This window comes from Bactrocera dorsalis, chromosome 2 (assembly GCF_023373825.1).
Source record: "Bactrocera dorsalis isolate Fly_Bdor chromosome 2, ASM2337382v1, whole genome shotgun sequence".
NCBI classification, from domain to species: Eukaryota; Metazoa; Arthropoda; class Insecta; order Diptera; family Tephritidae; genus Bactrocera; species Bactrocera dorsalis.
In genome coordinates this window covers 54,562,082-54,585,964 of record NC_064304.1, presented here as the reverse complement: position 1 = coordinate 54,585,964, position 23,883 = coordinate 54,562,082, and the positions used below count along the sequence as shown (strand labels likewise).

The window sequence follows — 23,883 nt, the reverse complement described above, 5'->3', positions numbered from 1 at the left end:
TTACCATGCACATACATACGCACAAAGTTTGTTTACTTTGTTTATTCTCTCTTGCTCTTCTAATGTGGATCATTCACAATGCGTAACCAGCTGTCAAAATTACTTCAGAAATAATGTATTTTTGTTCTTGAGCAATTACTTGAGAGCTGCGTACCAACCTTTACTTAGGTCATAACCAGTTCCGTCTTCAAACTCATCTTCATTCCATTTCTCGATATCATCAATACACATGAAACTGCTAAAAGAGTTTGATTTATTTGTAGAGCTTCATTGCAGTCTTCAGTCTTTTGTTAAGCAATTGTGACACTATATCATCATCGCTGTCGTATTGGTCAGAGTCCCAATTTAACAACTTTGACCAAGAATTCTTCATCACTGTTTGCTTTATCTCATCCTAGCTTGTTTCAGAAATATTATTGCCTTTCGGATGGACTGGGATTTCAACAGACTATTCAGTGCACCATCTTCAGCTGTTATTTCAGCAAGCAACTTACTTCTGTAAACAAGTTTTGTTAACTTTATGGGATTTCATTCCATTGGTTGCACAGCTGCTGTCACATTTGGCGGGAAGAAATATGCAACTATGTTGCCATCTTTGCTTTGAAGATGCTCAATTGGTGCATTCACGGAGCAGTTATCAATAAGCAAAAGAGCCTTCGGAGGCAAGTTATTTTTTTTGAGAAAACTGGATGCCTTGTAAACAAAAAAATATTTTAAAATTAAAGAAATTAAACGCAAAATTATTTCCTCTGACTTCATTAATAAATATCTTGTGAAACCAATCATGAAAGATCCGAGACGTCATCTAAGCATTTTTGGAAAAGTTGTAATGAAGTGGATTATTAAAACCTTTAAAACTCTCGGGATTCTTGGCTTTTCCAATAACTAAGGGCACTAATTTGTGAGAGTCATCAGCATTTGAACCAAGTAAAATTGAAATTCGTTCTTTTTGAATTTTGTATTCAGGCACACTTTTTCTCAAGCAGAGACATATGTATGTTTTATCTGGTAGGCAACGATAAAAAAATCCGGTTTCTTCCACAGTATATAATTGCGACTCCATTAACCCCATCTCAGTGACTTTTGCATGGAATCTGTGAATAAATGGAGTGATCGAGGCAATATCACTAGAAAGAAAAACGCCACCAATTTTTAAAAAACGAATGCCGTGTAGCTTTTTAAAGTTAGTAAACCATCCATCGCTTGCTCGGAATGCATTTTTATTTTTATCGGTGTATTCTTCAATAAAAATTTGTTTAGCTTTTTCCTTTAATATTGTTTCTGTCAATGTACACTTCCTTTCGCGTTGTTTTAAAAACCGCTTATAAAGACGACTATCCATTTTCGGACATTCGTCACTATGCCTAGTTTTATTTGATGCTTCCTGATAAATGTTGGAAACAGCATTTAATAGAGATGATCTATTTGACTTGATATAGCTGATGGCAGATTTGCTCACATTGAAATCTAGCGCTAGACGATTCCCTTGAACTCCTTTGTCCTGCTTTTCCAATATCTTTACTTTGGTTTCCAAAGACAAAGTGGTTTTTTTACATTTATTTGACATTTTTAGTAAGTTATTTTTAGTTTTCGGTATCAAATTTCACACACGAATGACAAAAACACAAAAAAAATACAAAACAAAAACTAAAAAGAATTAAATATATAACTTGGAGATTCCCCTTTCTATTTTACCTTTGTTCAGTCAAATAAAACCAAGAATGGGAATTCCCTTGTGTTAAAAATAAAATTCAGAAATTAGTACCTCAAGTTCTTCAAATTCTAATTTCAAAGCGTCTACTGTATAGTATATTGTTGGTAGCCCCTTTTATATTAGTATATTTTTGAATACATATATGCATAGTATTAAGTATGGAAAATGGATCAAATACGCACACTTGGTTACTTCAAGGGCTTTGTAGGTGTGTGCGCTTTGTTCCTCTTCCTTTCTCCACTCGTTTTCTCTTAAAGGTTTGTAGTACCTTCCAGGAACACCTTCTATTTTTGTTGTTTAATATTTTGTAGCTATTTTTTGTTCACGCTCGATTGTTTTGTTTTTTGCAAGGTTTTGGTGTTTGCACGGTTTCGGAACTGTTTTTTTCAATATTTTTCTGCTACCAATAGCACTTGACATGAAGTAAATAATTAAAATATGTTTTAGTCGAATTTAAATCAAATTCATATTTATTTATTTTCAGAACGGATGATTCTATTTTATTGTTCGTAACTGTATATGTATGGATATACACACATATGTATGCATATATTTTATACTTTTTTTCTTTTGTTTTGCTCCACTGCACTTTTTAATTATTAGTTTTGTGCTATTTTTGTGCTTTTCAAAATTTATTGTTGTTAACCTATAGTGACTTTCTTTAAGGCTCGAAAGACCATGTTTAAAATTGTAACAAATATATACATATTTATCACTATTTGTACTTTGGTGATATTAAATTAACTAAATGGTTATCACGCACATTTGAAATAAAAAAACCGTATCACTTAAGAGTATAGTATACAAGGTAATTTATTAAAGAAAACTTTTATTAACTTTATACAAGTGTTCCTTTTCTTAAAATTAAATGTTTAAATTATTTCGGTAACGAATATAGCGTATGTAGATAGCGCGCCAGATCGCTGCTGTCGTAGTTCAAACTGTAGCGCGAGTTAATTTATTTACTCGTTAGGAATAAAACAAATATTTAATTTTAAGTCAGCCAATGAGATTTGTTCTGACTGATTCTTTATTTGTATAATATTTCACCATATTCACATGTACTTCAATATTGAATATATTACACTTAAACTGTACAAGTGGTAACTTGTTACTCGGCAGTCGATAATGATAAAGTGACCTCGAGGATATTGTTCCAGTTGCTTATATAGGCTATGCTTATCGCTGCTCATACTATTGAGATGCTGGTTGTTTACTAGTAAATAACTATTTGGGTTGTTATTGATTGTTGTACTGATAGTGCGCTTCTATTGTTCTAAGATAAAGTTTTTTTGATGATTTTTCTTTAATGTTTACTGCAACATAAGGCTGTGGTTAAAGGTTAGAAAAATAGATCTCCTGATCTATACTTGAGTCTTGAGTAGATGAGTCATTCCTACACGTTCTATGGTAGCGTTGTAGTTTTTCAGATATACAGTTTTTTGATAAATTATATATAGTTTGAATATTATAAATATACTTAATCCTAGGAATACAAGTACTCCTATAGTTATGAAAATATTCTTGATTGGGTGTTCTTCAAATGGTATTAAAAATTTATTTAATTTTTTAATATTGTCAAATTGATATTCGTTTTCTGATTCCAATATTTCAAGAATGTGAATTCTTTCGTTTCCATTAGCTATAATATAATTTTTAATTTCTTGTTCCTGGTTGTAGAATACTTCTGAGTCAATAATAATTGTTTCATTAAATTGGATTAAATTCACTTCTTCAATTGATTTTTCGTTTAAAATATGTTTTCCTTGTAATATTTTCTTGGATAACATTACAATGGGCTTCGTAACCTTCGATCATTGGCATTGTACAATTGTCATTAGGTTCTTGTTTACAAATATATTTACTTAGATGTTAATATTATTTAATCTTCACATTTACTTACGATTTTATTCATAGCCAAAATGCCTTGACGATAAGATAATGGAGTAACTTTGTATGTTGTACATTTCTTTTCAATGACTGGATATTTATAAATTACGATGAAAGTGTCGTCTAATCTACATACATGCGTGTCTGCATATTTGAGTATGTGAGTAACCGGTATACCAGTTTTTTCCTTTTCTAATATCCTTTCAATCTCGTCCGTATTTATTGCTACTGAATAAAAATTTCCGTTCTTCGCAAAATTAATTGTCGCAGTTAAGTCAAATAACTCCTTGTATAATTGTTGCAATATAACTTTTTGTTTAATCGTCTCAATATTAAATGTTCATCATTATTTCGAAGTTGGAATTAATTTGTCTTTGTTTGTTATTATTGTCAATTATGTCGTTGAGTATTGTTTTAATTTCATTCAGGTCGTCGTGGAAATCAAGTGATCGTCTTGAGCATCTGGCTAGACCATTATTCAGTAGTTGTTTTCTGAGGATTTCTATTTTGTTGAACAATGCTGTTTCTGTTGCGTCTTCACTAGGCATCTCTCCTTTATGTTCGGCGATCTCGTAGTATGGTTTAAGTATTTTGCTTAAGTTCGTCATATGGAATAGATACTCATGTTCTTGATAAAAATGATGGGTCAGTCTCGGTTAACACGTACTTGCGATCTTGTAAGTCGGTTATTTCCTGAGCTAAGGATGTTGCTAGGATTAATGTTAGCGTTATCTTCATCATTGTTTCTGAGGTTGTCCTTGTGTACCCGTTCTTAAAATTGTGTCCTCACGATTCTCTTGTACTGTTTTCTTCAAATAGCGTGGATTTGTTTTATTTCGTCAGTTTTGTTTCGCATAAACTGTTTGTCCTGCTTTATATTCTTTTTGTGTTCGTTTTTTATTGATAGGTATGTTAGCATGTACTTCTGCTTATTTTCGATCAGTTCTTTTATTCCTTTGCTCCTTTCAAAAAATAATTCTATAGGTTTCCTTTTTGTGGCGGAAAGTATTGTCCTATTGTATTCCTTGATTGCGTTGAATAGTTCTTCAGTCGCGGTTGATTTATTTTGTTTAATGCGAATTCCAGTAATCTCCAGAATGGTCGTTCAACTTGAGCGTTCGATGTTGAATGGTTTGCTGCGGTCATTGAATGTACATATAGCCGTTGGAACAGAGCTTTTGCTGCTATGCTATTAAATATAGTCCCGTTATCTGTCATTAGTTTATTACAAAATGGGAATATTTGTATGAGTACTTCCTCTAATATTTTGTAGAATTCTCTTTTGTCGTTTAATTTTCTCATATATCCATCCATCTATTTCAAATATGTCCATTTGTTTGTGTGCCTATACCTTCGGGTATGGGTGTTTTTGCAAAAACTTGTTTTGTCGGGTGGCGTTCGTATTTGTTCTCTTTACAAATGCTACAATTTCTAATTAGTCGGATTACATCATTTTTTATATTTGGCCAATAGCAAGTTTCTAGTATATCTAATGTATTATTTTTCGTTTCTATGTGCTTTTTCATGCGTATGTTTAATTATATTTTCTCTATCCTCTTCAACCGTAATGTCCTTTAATAGATTTTGACAAAAAACCTTTTTCTCTATATTAAATGAAGAGTTTATAATATCATGAATTTCATACCAGGTTTCTAGTGTAGTGTGAAATGCGGTCGTGATATTAGGTTTGATAAGTATCTATCAAGTCTTGTGGTGTGACGTAATTAACATAAAATTTCTCGTGGTTTGCAAAAATTGTTGCTCTTTCTAATGCATTTTGTTCACATTTTTTTATCACAATTTGTGTTTTAAATTGGTTCATTAGAGCGCTGACATCTTTAATTCTGATTGAGGAGGATGATTCCTGTGAGTGTATTGAGTCGTTCGTAGTTACATTTACTTGACGGCTGAGTGCGTCGGCTATTACATTTAAATCTCCTTTAAAATATTTAATTTTTGCTCCGTATTCTTCTATAAAATTTTTCCATCGTTTTAATTTTGAATTTGGGTTGTCCTCTGATATTGAAAAAATTAGGAATTGATAATCGGTGTAAATAGTAGTATTACTAGTGAGACCATATAGATAATTCCTAAGTTTCTTAAGTGCCCAAACGATTACTAACACTTCTTTTTCGTTTGTTGAGTAATTTTGTTCAGTTCGCGTTAATGTACGTTGAAATTCTCTCCTCGTAGACTGTTAATGGTTTCGTTATGGATGCAAATCCTTTTATAAATTGTTTATAATATGAGGTCATTCGCAAGAAATATCTTAAGTCTTTCAAATTTGTAGGGGTTTTGTATCTATCTATAGCTTCTATTTTTCCTGGATCTACTGTAATTCTACCGTTTTTAATTATATGTCCTAAGAATTATGTCTGTCTTTGAAAAAATTTTGACTTTTCATCCGAGATTTTCATGTTGGCTGCGTGTAAAGTGTGTATTATATTGGTGATATCTTTCATATGTTGTTCAGGGTTAGCTGAATATATTAGAACATTATCTATATACACGTATGCGCATACTCCTATGAATCCTATCGTCAACGCATCTTTGAAAGATCGACGGTGCATTTTTCAGTCCAAATTGTAGTCGTAGAAATTCATATTTGGCATTATTTATTGAAAATGCTGTTTTCCCTGCCTTCTTTTTTATTTTAATTTGATGAAATCCTCATTCCAAATCTAACGTCGTGAAGTACTGTGCTTCTCCTAAATTTTGGAGCATCATGGTGATGTCCGGAGTGGGATATCTATTAGCGATTGTTTGCGCATTTAACTTCTGGAAGTCAATAACCATGCGTCTTTTGGGTTGCCTTGCTCGTCATTCCCTTTTTTAGAAACTGTCCATATGGGTGAATTGTACGGGCTTTTTCTTGGCTGTATTATTTCATTATCTAATAATTTTTTTATTTCAGTTTCTACAAATGTTCTATCCCCTTGGGGGGATACTGCCTGACCCAAATAGAATTATTTGTTTCTGTTCTGATTTCTGCCTCTACTGTAGTTACGTAGGGTAATGTTTTACTCTGGTCATTTCTTTTCATTAATTTATTTATTTCTTTTTTATACATTGCTTCTCCTATCATATTAATTTATTCTTTTTCACAATTAATAAATTTCTTTCTGTATCTATCATTGCTTTCATTTGCTTTAAACCTTTAATTCCTATCAAGAAATCGAAATCTTGTAAGGTATCGAGTTCTAAAAATTCTGTACTGAATCCTATTATATTCACTTTCTTTTTATATTTAATTAATGATTTACCGTGTAAAGTAGCGGCTCGTTTCTTACTTTCTAATTCTATCCTTTTTGCGTGAGGAAATTTTGTATTTACATAATTCTCTTCTGCACCACTATCAATTAAAATATACACTGAGTTACCTTCTTCTGTGGTCCTTACAAGAGTTGGTAATCCATGCCTTAGAATAAAAAATATTCTTCCTGTTCATATTCTGTATTTGATTGTTGATCGAGTGTAATTTAGTTGATCCGTTGATTCTTCGGTTGTATATTAGCATGACGTGTATTACCTTGTTCTCGTTTCTATCCCAATGCTCCTGCTACTTTCATAAATGGGTTTTGATAATTCTGTCGAGGCTGCGGATTTCGTAGTGGTTGTTGCTGATTCTTGTTGTAACCTTGTCTCGTTGGTCTACGGAATATAGTGGATGAATCGATATCCATTGGTTCAACTGGGGGTTGTTGTTGACAAGAAAAGTTATTCTGATTTGATTGCTGAAATTATGGTTCTGATGATGGTTGTATCGCGGAATGTACTCGAGGTTCTGATGGCGTGAATCATGTTGCATTGTACGGGCGATACTGTAGGCATCTGCTAATATTGTGCAGGCTTGTGCATAGATGACATTCTTCATAGCTTCACTTCTCATTCCAGTGACGAATGTTCTGATTGCTTTAGCTTGGATTTCTTGTGTCAATACTTGGACTATTCGTTCTTCCTTGTGTGTCATCTCAATCTTCGATAGCACTACATTCAATGCTTGGCTCAGATTGTCACAATATACATGCAGTGGTAGTTCTTTTTGTTGTATTTTCGTCATCTCTTCCTCCAGAACGTATAATGGTCGTTTGCCGGCATAGGAATCGTCTAGCCTATCGATGATGTCTTGGAAGTTTCTCTTTACGTTGTGGTTGATCAGGATCTGTGCTGCTTTGCCAGTAATTTTTCCTCTGATTATTATTAATGCTTGGGCATATACAAGTATATTATGTCTTTCGAATTGTCATATGTCTTCCATTAATGTGGTTACTACTTTCCTCCAATTCCTGTATTCTTTGTTATCACCATACATTTTCAGATCCACTTTTTCTGGTCTCGTGTAAGAACATATTTGTTCTGTACGTTGCGGAATGGTTGCACTTCTTCCTAATTGTAGTTCGAATAACTGTCGTTGCAGATCGGCGACTGCGTTGGTTAATGCAATTAAATTTGCTTGTTCTGTCATCTTGCTGATTTATTTGTTGATTTATTTTACTAAAGATCGGTCTCCAGTTGTATTCTTGGAGCGCTGCCTGATATGGTACTCTTTCTATGAAAGCGTGTTGTTTGCCAAGGATGGTATATTGGTCCTTTACTTTCAATTTGTAGTCGCATTAAGATTTTTATGTGAATCCCTTTTGATTGACGTTGTGTGGGATGATGCACTGGTAAACTTCTTGGATGGTTTAAATGAATCCTTTTTTGTTTCCAGGGACTAGGTTCTTTCTTTTCAGGCAGACTGACTAAGGATATTATTGATGATCCTTTTTGGTTGCTGCCCCACGTTGGGCGCCAGTTAATTTATTTACTCGTTTGGAATAAAACAAATATATAATTTTAAGTCAGCCAATGAGATTGGTTCTGACTGATTCTTTATTTGTATAATATTTCACCGTATTCACATGTACTTCAATATTGAATATATTACACTTAAACTGTACAAGTGGTAACTTGTTAATGTTTCCTCGAGACTATTGTTCCAGTTGCTTATATAGGCTATGCTTATCGCTGCTCATACTATTGAGATGCTGGTTGTTTACTAGTAAATAACTATTTGGGTTGTTATTGTTTGTTGTACTGATAGTGCGCTTCTATTGTCCTAAGATAAAGTTGTTTGGATGATTTTTCTTTAATGTTTACTGAAACATAAGGTTGTGGTTAAAGGTTAAAGTATTAACTAGCGCGAGACGGGTGTTGCAAACGAAAAATGTATCAAACTAATGTTGATGTGCGAACTGTATGTGTTAACGTGCGAATTATGTACAACGAATTGTGTCTGCTATTCTGTTGTCCATCATTTTTGTTTAGTGGGTAGGGGTACAGGTGTGTTGAGTTGTGTTGGTGTTGTGTTATAATGTATGGTGTATGGTGCCATCGGATGTGGTGTATTGTGCAGTGTTTTCTTAGGGTGTGCCAGTTTTTCCCCGATAGAGTAGGGTGAGGCTTAACTAATTTAAACACATTCTTTTTCACACCATCGGTAGGAGTTCTTGAACATTCGTGTTGGGCGAATTTGGTTTTTGTTTGATTTCTTTAAGATGTACATAAGCAGCCGCTATCAGTTGTACTTAAACAGCGCTTTCGAAAATACATACAAGTGCTACGTCTCGCTTTCCTCTTCAAGTCTCGGTATCTGTCCCAGCCCAGAAGGCATCTTTGGTCACATCGTCTTTCTCTTTCATCGGGCGTTTGCGCAAATCACCGATATGTTGAAAAACTTCGCTTTGACGTTCATCCATCGGACGTAGACGTTCACTCACCGGAATGAATAACAGTACTCGGCGACAGATTCTCTCTCCCTCCACAAATCCCACACGGAACTTGCGCTCCTTTATATGGCCACTGTAGTAAATGCCACAAGGACCTACTCGTCTCAGTTCTTGTCCTATTTATCGCATTTCTGGTACAGCCGTGATGTCAGCCTTTATTTTCACGAGGACATCAACCAGCTGGGCAGCGGCACCTTCACAATTAAGGGACCGGTTATTCCAGGTGCATGCCCTTAAATCGCTATCTTTTATTTGTTTGCAATGGTCATCATCAGAAGGGGATCTTTCATCCGAGGCTATTGGGATTTTTTTATTAGGCGCGTTTTTACACAACTCTGTGAAGGGATGTTTAGCATTCTCACTTTAGCTCACCTTCAAACGGATGTTCTTTGGCTACCCAGTGGTTACTTGTTCTAGGACCGGAAGCCGTCAGCTGCTTGAGCCATATGTGGAAGAATCGTTTTTTGCCACTCCCAAGTGAATGGCAACCAGAGAGCTTTCCTCAATTGCGTGAACTTCTACACATGAATCAATCCTCCGACCCGATTGTTTAATAAAGTTAAATACCATATCGTTTTCATATTCATTGATATATTAAAACAATATTTCTAAAATCACATATTTAATTACTTTTATTTATTCATTATTGGTAACTCTGTATTGTTTTTTACACCAGTTTAGCTAGTTTTATCAGCAACCTTTAATTTAATTTTTCAAAACGTTTTCTTCAACCAGGGAGAGAAAATTACAGTTATTTCATAATTTTTGAATAAAAAATCATTTAGAAGAAGAAGTCGGATGTAGTAATAGAAAACTTTAGTTTTTTTGAGATCTACATAAATGTGCCAAAAACTTTTAAAATTTTTATTTTGTTCTTCACAAAATAGTCGTTATATTTTTGGTTATTTGGTAACTTTTATTCACTGCTCATAGAATAATAGTTAAGCGAAGAGGTAAAAGTTGAAGAGTAAGCTTTTTGTTTTGTCTTTGATTTGAAAGTAATAGGGTGAGAGTATCATTCGTTAAGGGGGTATTCTAGTCTAGAAATTTGAAGAAATCGAAATTTTTTTTTTCATATTTCGATAGTTTTGATATTCAAAAATATCTCCCTAAAAGGATTTTTCAAAACTCAAATTATTTTCAAAGTTATAGCCATTTTAGTGAGCGAATATCGTATAACGGTTGAGCGAATATCGTATAACGCAAAATTTTAATCGCGTTTTTCTCGAAACTACTATTTTCAACACTTCGGACATGATTTCTCAAGTTCTAATGAACCGATTAACTTGAAATTTGGTGTGGACCTTCTTTATATATCTCTCTATGGTTGGCACTAGGATTATAAAAAAAATTTGATTTTTACTATTTTTAAAAAATTTTGATCTTTGCACAAAAAACGGGCAAAAAATTCAAACAGTCGCCATTTACTGAAAAATTTTTTTTTTATTTATCCTAGTTCAGACGATAGCGGCATTTGTACTGATTAAACTTTTTTTTTCTTTTTTCCGATCACCCAAAGTGTTGGAATCGTGTCAGGAAGGGCGCACCCTTATTTTCAACCCCCGCCACGCCACCACACGGCAATTAATCAAATTATCACAAATTTTTTTTTTTTTATTTTTTTTTTGTATTATTAAAATATCAATAAATATCTGATAAAAAATTGGATAATAAAAATGTTCTTAGTTTTTTTCTTTATTGGACTTTAAAAAATGTCGTTAAATAGCATTTCTAGACTAGAATACCCCTTTAAGAGAGAAGAAAAAGCTTACTCTTCAACTTTAATTGCGTAAAGCATAGTACGATGTGCGCAAGCTCATAAAAAATACCTTCGACACGTACCAAAAGGTGTATACTGAACATAAATTAAAAGATCCCAGCGGTATAATGGTTCACCGCTTACGTTTGCTTTAGTAGTTTTGAATAGTACCGTTATATGGTGAGTGAGCGGAATTATCTTCCGATTTCATCCGCTTTTATAATGTCTGTTGCGCTGAGCAAATTCTTTTGTTATAGCTTTAGTAGCTTCGGAGATATGTACATTAAACTTATTAGAGGGCGTTGCCACGACTTCTTTTTCAAAAGAGTTTGCCCATAAGTGCCCCTTGCCACTGCGACCCCTTTTGCCCAATTAGAGTTTTCTATCTTAATTTAACCCTTAGCTGGCACTTTATAAGTTTTCGGTTAATGGTCTTTGTAGGTGTGGCAGGGTCCGATTACGCCCATCTACGAACTCGTACTATGGAGCTCGTATACCAAGTTTCATCAAGATATCTCAATTTGTACTCAAGTTACAGCTATATCTATCTGGCTTAGTTTTAGGTGATACGCACAAGCTTTAGTTGAACAAAATTATTATAATCTTTCGCAACAAGTTGCCAGAATAATAAAGAAGTAAATGTAGGTAAAGAACGAACAATATTAGTCTCTGGAAATAACACAATTGATGGATATGCCATAAATGGTGTATACCTTGTTACATTTGAAAATTTTACAAATATTAACAATATAGTATATGAAAATGTATTTTTTTTAATATGAAGTCAATATGGATTTCGTGTTCAGAATGGAACAATCCATTCTTACCAAAACATTGCTGGTAACCCTCACATAAAGTCATAACAGCATTAAATGTAAACGAAAGAATGCCTAACGTTCTCCCGAAGAATGTTAAATAACTAAAAATTGTAATTGACACTTTCTTTGTTTCATTATTGAGATGTAACTGTAAGTAATTAATAAAAAATTTATAATAATAATAATTTGAAATGAAAGGCGTGTTTTTATTCAGTCATTCAATGGAACCACATATGTTCTCAATTCCTATTATTAATTTATAAAATATTATTCTTTAAAAATACACTCGCAAAAGGGAGTTAAATCATCTAGCATTGTGATATTAAAAATGTCTATAACGACCGTAGCAACAATTGTATGCATATATGTATGTATGTATGTACATATGTGTATGAATACAATATTTATTGCACTTTTGCAGTACCTATAAATGTTTCGTTACTTTAATTCTATGAGATATTCAAATATTCAAACATTACTTAACTTTTGATTTCTTTTGACTTTTAACATAAAAAAGATATAACCTAGAATATATTTTAAGTTAAACCAAAAGGCTACTTAGAGAAGTTGCGAACTAGTTTATAAATGTAAATATAATTTGATATTTCACTTTCATTAAATTCATTTTCCCTTCCATTTTCATTAATTATTAGTAATCCGTGCACCCGGACCTCTTCTAATCCAAACATTCTCTTGATGATTTTGTCTGATTATTTGAAGTTAAACAAAGAAAAATTATGTATACTTTACTTTAAATTATTCTGAACCATTTCTGATTCATAAGTAGATGGTGGTATCAGAGTACCTATTATCAAAATTTACATATGTATTTACACACATACTTCATATTAGTAGGGGAGCCCGGAGTGCTAAATTTGCAGTTACTAGAGCGTCATGGAGACTTACTAGATTGTCAAGATAACGTTTAAAAAAAAAGAAAGTCTAGGTGAAGTTTTCCATTTTAGTGGGGAGAAGAGCGGGAAATTGGTGTTAAAAATGTAAAAAAAACAGTCACATAAAAATACTCAAGCGCGTCAGTCATTTATGGTATATACCCGCATTGTATTTCTGATAGTCGATATATATTAATCTGACAATCAAGTCAGGGTTGAAGGCCGTAATGACAGGTTAAAAAAAAAAAAATAAGTTACTCGAGCGCGTCAGATTTTCTAAGCGAATGTTAATGAACCTCTAAACAGTGTACCATTTAATTTTCTGACAATTTCGACGTGGACAAAAGTCATTTATTGATTTTATAACTTGTACTAAAAAAGGTGACCTTGAGATACTCGAGCGCGTCAGATTTTTATACAGTGGGATGAACTTGATGTCAGAGTCTTCCCAAAAGAAAACCTGACAATTATATAGAGGCATATCGTTAGTCTGACGATTTAAAAGTGGAGGAATTCTGTTTACATATATGTATATGTATAGAAAATTTAATAATTTATTAATATGAAAATAGAAAAAATAAAATACAAAAAAATATGTCAATTTTCGTCGTTCGAGTCATCGTCGAAGTTGGTTTCCACTTCTTGAGCATCCTCGTCATTTTGCATTTCTCTAACCAAGAAAAAATTTGAATTTACAATTTTTTACTTCTTTTATGACAGTATAGTCTTCAAAAAAGTCTTACCTGCATCAGAGTATCTCCTAAAATATTAGGTGTTATGACGATGTCCTCGTACGCTTCAGGAAGTTGGTTTCCAACAAACCAAGTCGGCTCCAACTTTCCATCCACGTTTTTCCATCCGTAATCTGTTGGCAACAACTCCGTGAGAATACGATTGTGCGCGTTCCTCCACAAACACGCAATATATTTCGTTCGAAAAAACAAAATAAAAACATTTGTATGGAAAAAATTAACTTTTTGGAATTGTTAAATTTTCCGACTTTTCCTCATGAAAGACATACAGGTTCTTTATTTCTAAAACTTTCCCGATCCACAACGAACAACCTCTTAAAATTTCATCAATATTGGTTCAGTCGTATGAAAGTTAAGAGCGTACATACATTTTGGCGATTCATTTTTATTTATATAGATAGATTGAAAGGAATAATTTTTTTTCAACATCACAATTTAATACAATATAATAAATAATCTATTACATTAACACTTACTCGTCTATTGTATCAACAGCCCCTATTATGAAAGTGCTAGGAGTAGATATCTCGAGACTCTCTCCAGAAAGTTCTGGTACATTAACACGTGCCTGCTCACTTTCTGTACCAATTTGAATTTGTCTTCCAAAATCAGATGGTATTTTAAGCGCTGTAAAAAGCTTATAACACTGGGTATGATAGCCATGGTTCAATGAGGTTTCTTCTGACAGTTCAACAGTAGCATAAACGTTGCTCGATTTCCTGGCAATCGGCTTCGCTTTGCGATACTCCAAAACAGTTATACATTTATTTAAAGTTTGTGGAGTAAACTTTTTGAATTTTCCACAAATTTCTTCGCCACAGAAAACACATTTTACACTAACGTCACTCATTTTTACAATGGATGTTAGAAAGATTGATTATAAAAAAAAATAGCGGCACTTACCCGTTGCTTTGGCGACGACTTTGTTAGCAAAAAAAAAACGAATTAAGAGCGGACCTTTTGTCGACGATTTTACCTGTATCGCCCCACGGAAATTGTCAGATTATATGATTTTCGTGATTCTGACAGAATTACCTTTAAAATGAAAAAAAATCTATCGCGCTCGAGTATTTCAAGATGACGTTTTTTTTTACAGATTTGTCACCCTGCTATTTCTCTAAGCCACCCTCAAACTGTCAGAATATTGAAATATACACTCGTATTCATGCATTTAACATACCATCTCTTAATCTGACGCGCTCGAGTTTCCCGAAGGATCGACTTTTTTTCTCTAATCTGACGATCCCCCCGCAACGCACGCCTCCATATTAAGGGCTCATATTTGGTAGGGGTACATAAAAAGGTGCAATGTTTCTCCCCATATAGTTTTCTGACACGCTTAAGTAACTGCAAAAATCCCCTCTTGGGCTCCCCTACTACATATATTGTTTACATGCTTCATATTTTATTCAAGAGAGTTACAATATGCATCAATGGTAGCAATGTTTGAAATAGACGAAATGCTATTATTTATCATTTGTCAATACGTAGTTTCGAAACTCGATCAATACCGGGTAGCAAATAATCGTGTGTTTTCATGATTTTTCATCTATTTCAGTGATCTAAGCTGTGGTATCAACATTATCTGAGTAATAATATGAGAATTGTGAGCGGCACAAAACCGGTCCCAAAGTCGAAAAGTCCTAAATAACTCGCCAACTGAATGCGCAGTCATTTATAAATATACTTACATTTATAAATCTCTATTTACGCACATAGTATGTACATACATACATATGTACATATGTATATTCTTGACACATAACCAACTTTGGTTTTTGTCACTCATAACAGGTTCGTTGATCTGTTGAGCTTCAGATCAAAGAAAATTCTATGTTGAGAGCAAGCTGTCGAGAGGCATATGTGCATTATAGCAACGGCCTTAAAGTTATCAAAAGTCTTTCTGGTCGATTAGTTGTTAGTACTACGTCGACCCTCTAACTGGATTGAATAACTCGGAATATGTTGTTGGTGTCAATGTGCTAACATTTAGTGTTTTTGGTAGTCTGCAGTGTTTATCTTTTTGTCAGAATAAAAATGAGTATACAATAATCATTTAATTAAATTCAAATCCGCGCTTATCAAATAAACATTTCGTCAAAATTATGGTGCTAATTCTATGTACATATGTATGTATGTATGTACGCATCTGCATTTATATATCTGTACATTTGTGTTGGTATCATATAAAATTTGATACTTATAAATCGTGCAAAGAATATATTTGGATACACATGCATTTATAAATTGCTACAAATTGCATGGATACATACACGACCTACGAAAGTTGGTATATTTGATACATCGTACCAACATAATATACTAACTAAAATATTATGCTAGTTTTATTTTTGGCTCATAACTTAAATATATTAAATATTTGTACATTTTTATATGTGTATATAAAAATAAAAAACATGTGTACATAAATATGCATATACATACATAAATCTCTGGAAACCGGAATTTAAAACGTTGCTGTAAATTCAGTATGCACATGTATAGTATATAAAATTTTTGTACTCATAAATTATGATGCATGTGTGCTTAATGGCTACATACATACTTGTATGTTGTTAGTGTATGTATGTGTTATGATCGTTAATTTAAGTGCAAAGCGTTTTCATAATAATAATACATTGCAAATTGATCAACGATTTTCTTTTTCAAAAATAATAAACCGAACAAAATTTCAACGTTTTATATTTTAAATACAAACTTAAATAGTGTGTGGCGCAAGTAGTGAAGGTTTTTGTGTAAATGCAATTTTCATTCCGACAACTGAAAATAAATATATTTATATGTATGTATATATACAAAAATATTTCAAAATAAACTGCAAAGAGTAAAAGTGATTTCTTAGATTCTATTTTCTTTTTTATCTGCACACAAACATAAGAAATTATATGTTTTTATACCAATTCAACTAAATAATACGAAACATACATATATAGGCATAGTAAAAAAAATATAATAAAATACAAATGCAAACAGATTATCATATAACTCTGAAAATGCCGTTCTTCTTGTATGAGCAGGTAAACTTTTATTTCCTTTTGTATTTGCAAAAAAATCTCGAACTGGCGTAAATATTATTTTAACTACTCAACAAATTCTTTTGCATATGTATAAATACGTCCTTACTTTAAACCCATTCTTTGAAAAACTTGTACATATATTAACTGACTATTTTCTATTTATATATGAACTTCCAAAAGCATTTAATTAACTATATCCTACGATAATGCAAGGCTTCCTATGACATGGTGTTTTCAAAAAGAATAAGTTATACCAACAAAGCAAATGTGGATAAATAAAATATATTTTATATAGTATATTGACTCTATTATAGATAAAAAAAGGAGTGTTAGTGAAATCTGTGCCAAATATCACATCAAAAATAATCATTTAACGAGTGTGAAACAGTGCATTCCAGGATGTCATTTAATGTATTATTATAGTCGGTGACTCTTGGATCTATGCTTACGACCCGTAAACAGATGATCAATCGGCCGAATATCTTGGAAAGGTTGAGCCGAAGCCCAAAAAACACCACAAAGAAAGTCAAAAATGAAATTTTTGTTGACAGTTTTTGTCGATTATCGAGGTGTGGTACACTCCGACAAGTACGAGGTGTGTTCAAAAAGTATCGCGAATCGTAACTGACAGTTTTCTTCGATTGCAGGTGCATCATGAGTTCTTGCCAAAGGAAAGAACGGCCAATAAGGAATATTACCTGCAAGTTATGTGCAATTTGCGCGAAGCAATCCGCCAGAAACGCCCGGATTTGTGGAAGAACAAAAATTGGCTTTTGCACTACGATAACGCCCCTGCTCACACACAACGTTGCTTGTGCTCGACTTTTTGGCCAAAAACAACACACTAATGATGCCGCAGCCACCGTATTCCTCAGATATGGCCCCCCGAGACTTTTTTTTGTTCCCTAAACTGAAGAGGCCCATGAAATTACGACGTTACGCTTCTCTTGACGAGATAAAGACGGCATCGAAGGAGGAGCTGAAGAAGATAAAAAAAAATGATTTTTTGAAGTGCTTCGAAGATTGGAAAAACCGTTGGCACAAATGTATAATATCTCATGGGGATTACTTTGAAGGGGACAAAATAGATATTCATGAATAAATAAATAATTTTTGTAAAAACACAAAATTCGTGATAATTTTTGAACACACCTCGTAATACTATTTGAGTGAAGGCTATTTCGGAAACTGATTTTAAAAACTGTTTCGAGGATTGGCAAAATCGTTGGCACAGTTGTATTGGGGTCAAGTGGGATTACTTTGAGGGGCATAACATATATCTTGAAGAATAAATTAAAAATTTTAAAATTATGAACAAAGTCTTACTATCTTTTTGTTGTTAGTTGTTGAATATTTCGAGAGTACATTTTCTTTACATAATGCTCAAGTGCTAATAAGAAAAGAACCGCACGAAGTAATGAAAATATTGCTCTCGTTCAGGCAATTATTGCTGAAGACCGCAATTTGTCGATTCCATGACGTTCTCAAGAATTGGAACTTTCTAAAACTACAACCCGCCGGATTTGGTCTTGCGACTGTATAAAATTGTTCTCACTCAAGAACTGAAGCTAATGGACCAACGTAAACGTCGTGAATTTGCTTACTTTGCCTTGGACCAACTAGAAAACGGTTCTTTTAAGATATCATCTTCTTCGATGTGACAAACAAATACTGTCAATTCTGGTGCAAAAACAATGCATAAATGTTTCATAAACAACCATTACATTCACTTAAATTGACAATTTGGTGCGGTTTTTGGTTTGGTGGAATCAACGGTCCATACTTCTTTTGAAATGAAGTTGGTGATACCGTTTTTGTCAATGGGGAGCGGTTTAGAACCAACTTTTTATCCGAGTAATATTTTTGGAGATACAGCCGACATACATACATATGTTCACCAATTTAAGGCCTTCCTTACTTGTTATTATTGGCGTTTTGTGGACGTGGCAGTGGTCCGATTACGCCCATCTACGAAAAGGAGATACCGATATACTAATTTTTACTCAAGTTGACGGACAAATAGTCATCCTCGTCTCGTCTTAGTACTCGTAATCATATATAAAGCAAATTATATTATCTAATTATAGTTTTTAATTTATTACGTTTAATGAGTAAAACGCAAACTATGTTTTCTGTGATTATACAAAAGCGGCTGATTTTATTGCTTTTAAATTAATACCGCGTCTCAATTTCGTGTTTCAGTTAAAAAAAAGCAAGAAAAAAACATTAATTTCAAATATAGTATACATAAATGAAATTAAATTAAAAAAATACAAACAATAAAAAAATATAATTTTTTCATCGCATGTCAGTTTCTTACTTTTTGAGCTATTTTGTAAAGCTCACTAGCTTTCAAATGATTTTGTCTATAGCTGAATGTGTTTTGTTTTTAATTTAATTTATTTTTAATAAATAACATGTCATTAACTTATTTCTAAATAAAAATGTCTATACCGCTATAAAGTATTCGTCAAATATGCACAACACTCGATATTTTTTAATGGTAAGCTTTGCGTGGCCACTAGTGTATTTATAAGAAGCCTAATTTAATATATAGAGTATTTCAGGTGTAAGCCGAATTAAAATACCACATGTATGGACCAATCTACTCGTACATACATAGCTTAACTTTACTGGTAGAAAGTGGGAAATCAATGTATCGAGTTCAAAGTCAGATTGAAAGCTAAACTGAATATACTATACTTGTATTAAGGATAGGGGAAAATGTATTCTAACGGTCAGAAGCACACAGGACTATATTTCTATTGCACTAATATATGAGACCTAATGTCAGCCAGGAGTGCATAAATGACAATTATTCCATTACAACGCAAACAAAAATTGTCTCAAAATTTCTACAATTAATAATCGAGAAGTATAAATTATACACAACTTTCCTGACAAATTTTATGAAATCTTGTCCTTTAATTAGAGATAATTTGAACGAAATATTACCACAATAGTGTCCGTGTCCGATTAGACGAAATGCTTTTGTATGAAAATAATAGTGAAAGCGTTGTGTTCATAAAATTTGTCCAGTTGTAGGAGACGTCCGGCTGTGAGTACTGTTCGTAATAGGGAATTTCACTGTACATATGTATATGAGCTATTCAAGCCCACTTTTCGATGACGTATGCCAAATATTAACGTGCATACGTATTTATTTATTTTACAACAAGGCTTAATATTTTTATTTTAATTTTACGGATACTGTTTGTTAACACAATGTATTGAAAATTGATCGTACCGGCATGCAAATAATTATTTATACAAACATATATATATATATGTGGGATTGACAGATGAACATGGGACAACAAGAAGTGAATGGGCCTTTTAACGATTGACGTTCTTCTTCTTCTCCTTTACTGGCATAGACATCGCTTATACGATTATAGCCGAGTGAAGGGTTTTCGTCCATACGTACGACATGACCTAGCCAGCGTAGCTGCTGTCACTTAATTCGATAAACTATGTCAATGTGCTCGGATATCTCATACAGCTCATCGTTCCATTGAACACGATATTCGCCGTGGCCAACGGCCAAAGGACTATAAATCTTTCGCAGAATTTTTCTCTCGAAAAAGTCTCAACTGTTGTCATCGTCCATGCCTGGGTTCCGGGCCAGGGCGAAATCGCAGGTAATTGCAAAGCTGGTGCGCTGGCAAGGAAAGGTATCCTAGAATCATTATCGATAGAATTGGAACGGGTTAGTGCTCCCGCATCCTCTCGTGTTCTACTACTGAATAGCTGGGCCTAGCGGATGCTTCGCCAACGCTAGACCATTATTGGTACTGGCGCAGTCGCAAAAGCCTTTTGGCCCAAGATTGATCGCAGGGGATCTAGCGATCTCTTTGTCCTCAGTAAGGCTAGCCTCTCCCAAGTTGTGGGGCTTTTAACGGGCCATTACCTTATTAGCGTACAAGCTGTAAGATTCGGAATCTTATCAGACGCCGTCTGCAGAAGCTATTTGGAAGAAGATGCAGTAGAAACAACTCAGTACTTCCTTCTTGACTGTCCCGCGTTTGGGAGGTCAAGATTTAGACACTTAGGAGCGCATACCTTCAGACATCCCACCGAACTGTCGGGTGTTGAAATTAAGCACCTTTGCAAATTTGTATTGGCTACTAAGCGTTTGGCCAATCTGTAAGTCCGAACACAGGAGTTCTTATATTCAATGGCTTCGCAAAGGACTACATTTATCAGTCCACGTGCCATCTTTGACCTGCCATCTTACCTAACCATGCCTTACTTACGAATATAATAACATAAGGACGAAGATTATGACGGACGGTAGGGCGAATGTCGACGAGCAGACAGTCGTTTTCTGGTCGTCAAACTGAAAATATTCTGTTTTACGAGGGCTGCTATATATATTTCTGGCCTAGGAAAAACTAAGTGTTGCCAAGTGCATTCTGGTTGTTCGTGGAAAAAGCACTTCGAAGCAAATGGTCGCCTGTTTCTTCGGCAAAACTGGTCATGTGGCGACTGTTCCTCTTGAGCAACGTAGGATGGCCAATTCTGAGTGGTACACCACCATTTGTTTGCCTGAAGTCTTCGGAGAAATTCGAAAAACGAACAAGAGAAGACGAATCATTGTGCACCATGGCAATGCGAGCTCTCCCACATCGGTTCAAACCAGCGCCTTTTTGACCGGCCAAAACGTCGAATTGATGGGTCATCCGCCATACAGCCCTGACTTGACACCCAATGACTTCTTTTTATTCCCACACATCAAGAAAATAATGCGTGGTCAACGATTTTCGTCGCCAGAAGATGCTGTTGAAGCATTCAAAAACCATGTTTTGGAGGTGTCTCAATCGGAGTGGAAAAAGTGCTTCGAAAATTAGTTTGAGCGCATTCAAAAGTGTATAAATCTTGATGGAGAATATTTTGAAAAACAATAAAACCATTTTCGTTGATAAATATTCCTATTTTCATTATTAGGCTAGAAATATATATAGCAGCCATCGTAGTATCGTTTTTAAACATTACTAAATTTGATTGAAACTAATGTCTAAAAGTTAAAATAAACCTACATTTGGGAGCTCGTCCAGGATTGAATTTATATCAACCGGAGAAATTATGCTGTAATTTTCAATATTGTAGCCGCTTTCGTAATATATACATACTATGAAGAAACATTTGTGCTGTAACAACACGATTTTCTTAATCGAAAAAGTATTCAGTGGTATCAACCTACGAACATAAGTTAAAGACGGAGAAGACGGAAACTCTAATAAGAAGAAGTTGAGGTAAAGTAGTTAAACAAAAGCATACGTGAAATTACAAGAACACAAAATAAGAGGCAAACAAAGAGGGTAACACGAAGTTTAAGGTAAAAAAGTTCGTTGTAGAAATTAACCTAGACAAAGAAAGTAAGACAAAATGAATATTAAAGAATATCAAAAATCTGACTATTGAGCTAATATACTAGTTTGATCAAATTAAAAGGTGAAATTTCAATTTATACTTCATGTGTTTTGAGAATCGGTAATTTTTTTCTGTACGTTGGTAATACTGTTAGTTACATCTATGCTTAATTTCACGTCAAAATATTTATTAGTATTTGTGATACGCGTCGTTTTCTGAGGCTATAAAAGTGATTTCTTCGCTTTTTAGGATGTACCATCTCATACTGCATTGGTTATTCGCGATAATTTCGCCACATTTTCAACTAATATCGTGTCGCAAATTCGTTGGAATAAATGTATTTCAGCGGGAAGGATTACTTTGAAGAAGATGAAATGGACAAAATCACAGTAGTATGTATATACATAATTAAAAGAAATGATATGTCAATCAATTCGATTGATGTAAATTCTCAAACTATTTACATTTTAAACTGACAACTGAAAAACGGTGAACGAATTCGTTCTCATTAATAATATTTGTATTTGTGTGTAATTTCTAGATAAACGAAACTAAATTCATGAAATTACGTGAACTATTGAAAGGTGAATAATTTTGGGAGGGGAGGGTAGTCGGAGGGGAGGGTTGTCGGAAAAAGAGAAAGGGAATTTCAAGGTCACAGGTTTACCACAAGCGTGGCAATAAAATCAGTCTCATTATTTAATTGGCAAACCTCGTATATGTTCGATATACAGAAATGGATCGAACAAATGGGTGAAATAGTTAATTATAATTACGTACAAAAATTCGTGTATACAAAACAGTTGTTGAGGTTTGCGCGATTGGAATTCTTTAAAATTATCAAAACTAATGAATTCGGAAACAAGTTATCAGCAGCAGATGTGCATAAGATGTAGGGGAAAAAATAAAAGAAGCAGTGTGAATCATATTGTGAATACTTATATTCTTTGACGAAAATATACACATTAATTCACTTGGATGAAGAAAGATTGTTGGTGTATTTTATAGATGGTATTCCGGGATCTAAGTATAGTACCAACTGTTAGTAGTTTATGAAAACATCAAGCAGGAACCAAAAGTTGAAAATCTTAGGAAATCGGAAGTATAGAATAAAATCAAACAGGAGGATTCAAATTCTTCGTTACCAAAGAGAACCGAAAAGAGATGTTACAAATGTGGTGAACCTTCACACATACCAAGAGATTGTAAATCCAAGCGATTCGAATGTTTTAAGTGTCAACAGATGGGTCATAGTTCCTTTAATGTAAAGGATACAACAAAGTGGCAGAGGCCGATGGATTACCGACGGAGCATATTTATGTCTTTTATTGGGTTGTCAAAAGAGTCTTGCGGTATTTTCGCTAGTTGGCGCTGAAAGCGCGTAGTTCTAGTTTTATTCGTCGCATCGGGTCATGCTATACCTTTTTGGAAAGCTCATTTTACGCACTAATACGTGTTTGATTTATTGCCGTTTCTTTTAATTCGTTCGTGAGTTATAGCGTCGCTAACATGGAGCAAAATAAAGAGAAAATACGGCATATTTTACAGTACTACTACGATAAAGGCAAAAATGCATCTCAAGCCGCCAATAAAATTTGTGCAGTTTATGGACCCGATGCAGTTTCCATTTCTACCGCACAACGATGGTTTCAATGTTTTCGTTCTGGTGTAGAGGTGGTCGAAGATGCGCCACGCTCCGGAAGGCCTGTCGTCGAAAATTGCGATAAAATGACTGAATTGGTCGAAAGAGACCGGCATAGCAGTCATCAAACCGTTATAAACCATTTGAAGAAGCTTGGAGTCACTAAGAAGCTCGATGTATGGGTGCCACACGAACTGATTCAATAAAAATCCCGCAAGACTTTGTTGACAACCCTA

General features: G+C 33.9%; 1 protein-coding gene across 14 annotated transcripts in view; it reads left to right on the top strand.

The window, feature by feature from the left end:
• LOC105225915 (cadherin-86C) overlaps positions 1–23,883 on the top strand; it is a 244,265-nt gene that overhangs the window by 23,608 nt on the left and 196,774 nt on the right. For 3 of the 14 annotated variants that reach the window (XM_049447997.1, XM_049447984.1, XM_049447986.1), the window contains exon 1: positions 15,493–15,880. The exons of 3 other annotated variants lie outside the window; for them this stretch is intronic. The gene's annotated coding sequence lies outside the window, so the exon portion shown is untranslated. Of the gene's footprint in view, positions 1–15,492; positions 15,885–16,493; positions 16,633–19,006; positions 22,398–23,883 lie in introns of those variants that run through there. 8 more of the 14 variants (XM_049447992.1, XM_049447994.1, XM_049447987.1 and 5 more) reach the window with 8 other exon arrangements.